This window comes from Hipposideros armiger, unplaced genomic scaffold, assembly GCF_001890085.2.
Source record: "Hipposideros armiger isolate ML-2016 unplaced genomic scaffold, ASM189008v1 scaffold_108, whole genome shotgun sequence".
Classification (NCBI taxonomy): domain Eukaryota; kingdom Metazoa; phylum Chordata; class Mammalia; order Chiroptera; family Hipposideridae; genus Hipposideros; species Hipposideros armiger.
Window position 1 is genome coordinate 2,472,390 of NW_017731458.1, and position 4,562 is coordinate 2,476,951.

A 4,562-nucleotide genomic window follows, 5' to 3' on the forward strand; every position below is an offset into this window, starting at 1 on the left:
TGTTCAGCATCTTAGCTGTGGAGGGCAGTGTCACTGGCCCTCATATGTGGGATCCGAACCGGGGCCCTCTGGCATCCCAAGCCAGTTCTTAACCAACGCGCCACTCAGCCGGCCCATCATAGATGTTTGAAAGCTTTTGTTGTAGCTCCATAGGTACTTAAACTATGTAGGTTTAATGTCCAAAGAAGCAAATGAATGAACAGGCCATAGCCTGACAAGGTCTCCCAATCTACTGGATTCTCAGGATTCATGGCATTTTCAGCTCATCCAATAGCCCCTCCAGTGGCAGCAGCAGGACAGGGGCTGGAACCCTTTTCATAACCCACTTCCTTTTAGTAGAGATTCCAAGTTGGCAGCCTTTCTTCAGCCAAGTCACTGTTTTTCTAAGTGTGTACCTTGACACACAGATTCCTGGGATTCCAGTGTAAAGGATTGTGAGGGAAGTCTAGATTGAGAAAAGATAAACACTTGACTTTATTGCAGGACTTCTCAGAGCCTTTAATATGCTACATGGCATTGTGAATCTCCAAGAAGGTGACAGAGCTGGCATTGCTTCCCAAATTTATTTGGACACAGAACCTTTCCACAATCATAATAGCCAAAAGGTGGAAATAATTCAACTGTCCATCAACTGATAAATAGATCATCAAAATGTGGCATATCCAAACAGTGGAATATTATTCGACCATAAAAAGGACTGAAGCACTGACGCATGCTACAACATGGCTGAACTTTGCAAACAAAGTTTGCAAATAAAATAAGCCAAATAAAAGAAGCTAAATAAAAGAAGCCAGACACAAAGTACCACATATTATATGAATCCATTTATATGACATGCCCAGAATAGGCAAATCTATAGGGACAAAATGTAGAATAGTGGTTGCCTAAGGCTGGAGAGATGGGGGATTAGAGGATGATAGCTGAAGGGAACAGAGTTTTTTTTAGAAATGAAAATGTTCTAAAATCAACTGTGGCGATGGTTGAACTAACTCTGTGACTATACTAGAATCCATTGAATGTATGCTTTAAACGTATGGATTGTATGGTATGTAAATTATAGCTCAATAAAGCCACACACACACACACACACACACACACACACACACACACACACACACACACGAGCACGCCTTTCCTCAAGGAACCTTTTGAAAGACTGGTGCACTAAGGAACTCACTTGGGAAACAAAGATCTAAGCCAGCGGCTGGGTCTCCCTGGTGGCCTGGAGGACAAGGCTCACCTGTGGAACTTGAACTTTCTCCAAAGAAGTCAACGTCGTTTTCTTCGCTAAGAGAGTCAGGGACAGAGTAAGTAAATGGCCTGCACAGTTACCTTTCCTCTTGAGGGGACAGAGACAGAGCCAGGGCTGGGTGAGTGTGTAACACGTTTTTCTCCCCCTTTTTGACCTGGACGGAGGATAGGCCCTTTGGTGTTCTACCAGCCTTACCTGGCAGCCAGCAGGCAAAGCCGTGCCGGTCCCATAGGCGCCCTCTGTCCTGGTGGAGGAGACAGCCCAAAATAGCACAGGCTGGGACGCCAGTTGGGAAAGCAGATGGGAAAGTCTGGGGCTTGGGAAGGAGCAGATGTGGGTTTTGTTCCCAGTTCTGCTGCCTTTCTCTGTGACCTTGGGTGCAGCGTTCAGTCTGGGTCTTGACTTTCCCACTATGGAAAAGGAGAAATTAATTTCTGCCCTTCTCCTTCCACAAGGCTCCTGGAGGAATCCAAGCCAAAGACTGTTGAGGTCTGAAGGGTGCTCGAATCTGCTCTCTACTCTTCCCACCAAGAGGATCTGCTTGAAGCCTTCTAATGCCAGGGAGTTCACCACCTTCCATTTCGTTGCTCAGTAGCTGTGGGCGTGGCTGAGGAACCCTTCCTTACATCGGATTGACTTCTTCAAGCTTCTCCCATCAGTCCTAGTTTTCTCCTGAGGGCATCATGGAACATGACTAACATGACATCATGCTTCTGCTATGATGCCCAGCAGAGCCCACCCCATTGGGCCGTCTGACCTCCCTAGGTGCCAGGAGGCCACTCCCCACCTGGAGCAAGCTTGTACGTTCCTGCCCTGTTCAGGGCCCATGTTCTGCACCGTTCCAATGCTCAGCCTCCTGGCCTGGGCCACCTGTCCCAGACTCCATCGCCTCTCGGACCTGCTGCTGTACGATGCCCTGGGCTATTTCCCTTCCCAGCTGCAACTTCAACTTGCTGCTCAGATGGACACTCTTTCTGATTACTGCAAGGAACCTTCAGCACCCACCTGACCCCAGAAGGTCCCTCCCACCCTACTGAGCCTGTGTCCTCAGGATTATCCCAGCCTCTGCAGAGAGAGTCTGACAAACTGGAGAGCCCACCGACTCTTTGGAGATGGTGACCATACCATGCCCATTAGTTTCAGTTTTCTCCTTTAATGGTGAACCCCAAGTCCAGCCAACCCCACCAAACTGCCCACTTCTCCAGGAGTGCCGTACCTTGAGCTGACAGCAGGCTTCCAGCACAGACTGACCAGGACCAGGTACAGCAGAGGAGCATTACCTGTCTCTCCTTCTAGAAGTCACCTTCTATTAATACCCAGATATGTAAATAGTGGGAAAAGTCTTGGCATCTAGGAATGCCATCCGCCTTAGGTGTGTTGGTGTGCCCATGTGGCACCATTGTCTCCCTTGTCCCATGCCCTGATAGTTGCTAAGTCCCATCAGATAAAGTCCCCAAGATGGCTCCCTCCCTCACTGTGTGACATCACCTGTTCCTCCCCTTTGCTCTGCAAGTACCCTTCCCCCCGCCCCCATCCTAGCCTTATTTTCCTTCTCTGTAGGAAGAGAAGTTAGGTTTTGCCACTGGTAAGGCTCTCTGGCTCTTTAGGGCATGCTGGTGCCCAGGCCATCCTCACCCCTATACTGGACATCCCTGATGGGTTGGGGGTCTCAGCCTACCACAGTCCCTTGTCTGGCTGGCGAACGGAGCCATGTCCCACATGCGGCTGCTGTCTCAGTGAGTCACTGCACCACGGCATGTTTATTAGGATGGTGCAGAGCTCATTTTGCCAACTTTGGAACCACGGGAGCTGGCTAAGTTTAGAACAAGCCTTGAGCGTGAGGACGCCGTGTTCCTTTTCCTTCTGGCAAAACACGAGACTTGAGCTATTCTTTTCATCTTCATTCTCCCAGACAAGACCTAAGCTTAATTTACCACTCGATCTGCCTTCTCGCAACACAAACTCCTCTGTCATTAAGGAGGAAACACCGCCCCTCTCCAAATCACCTAAAGGTTGGAAACCTTCAGATCATTGGAATGTTTTAAGGAATAGTAACAAAGCCTCTGACAAATAGGATGCTTGTGTGCTTAAAGCAGATGTTACCCAGTTTCTGTGGATGGGCTTCCAGGGATGCAGGAACCCACTAAATTCCTGTGGGAATGCGTGTTTCCTTGGGGAAAAGGCCCATAGCTTTTCTCAGATTGCCAAAGGGGTGTGACTCCTACTAATCCTTACACATCTCAGATTTACAAAAAGATGACCTCCTTGCACGTGGACTGCAGAGTCCTCCCCAGCGTTGGGGTTTCCATTATGAGATATTAGATGCCCTCTTGGATCTGAAGTGAAACCCCCCGTGGTCAGGCTGGACATGCAGAAACAGCACTTTTGGAGGAGAATCTCGGGTCCAGTGAGGGTGGAGAGAGAGGTCTGGAACATTTGATCTGGAGAGTAGTGACGTCATCAGAGGAAGTCGGGGAGTAGGTCAGATGGGTTAGGGCAATCAGGATTAACAGGGTAATAAGAGGAAGTCAGAGGTCAGCTGGGATGTGCTATCAGCTAAATCAGACACTGAGATGGGTCCAATATTAGCACTTAAAGGGCCAAGCAGTGCTGGTCTGTACACTCATTTTCTATTTTTTTTATTTTTATTGGGTAACAGTGTGTTTTTTCCAGAATCCATCAGCTCCAAGTCAAGTCGTTGTCCTTCAGTCTAGTTGTGGAGAGCACAGCTCAGCTCCAAGTCCAGTTGCTATTTTCAGTCTAGTTGTGTGTGCATGTGTGTGTGGGGGGGGGCGGGGGGAGGGTGCAGCCCACCATCCCACGTGAGAATTGAACTGGCAACCTTGTTGTTCAGATCACGCATTCTAACCAAGTGAGCCACCCAGCCACCCCTGTCCACCCATTTTCATTTATTCCACTCACAGCGATTTGCCATTTTCCATCCTGGAGAACTTGTGCTGTAGACATTAGGGCACGTGTTTGTTCTCCAGTTGGCTGCCTTCAACTGCCTGAGCTCCTCCCTGGCCCTAGTCCCACTGCCCTAAACTCATATGCCCTACAAACATGGAGTACACAGCCTTGACACAAAAATTCATGTGAACGTACTGAGATCATACATAATTGGGAATGTGTGTCTGATGTCAAAAGAAAACGAGGGATGTGTTCAGGTGTCAAATACCTGTGACCTTGAGCTTATCTACATCACTGCTATGTCTTCCTCCTCTCTGGCAAAGTTAATAGAGAGTTGTACATATCCTGCCATAAGTCTCCAGGGTGTGACATTGGGGGAGGGGGAGAGTCTACCTGGCTG

General features: G+C 48.7%; 1 long non-coding RNA gene across 2 annotated transcripts; it reads right to left on the reverse strand.

The window, feature by feature from the left end:
* Window positions 1-44: 44 nt before the first annotated feature.
* Window positions 45-3,926, reverse strand: LOC109385087 (uncharacterized). 2 transcript variants are annotated; one of them, XR_002124549.1, is made up of 3 exons: window positions 2,931-3,926; window positions 1,448-2,558; window positions 45-445 (listed from the first exon to the last, which is right to left on the reverse strand). It is a non-coding gene; the product is annotated as an uncharacterized LOC109385087 (long non-coding RNA). The 2 variants fall into 2 exon arrangements; XR_002124550.1 differs by having other exon boundaries at window positions 1,448-1,924; window positions 2,469-3,925.
* Window positions 3,927-4,562: the final 636 nt, after the last annotated feature.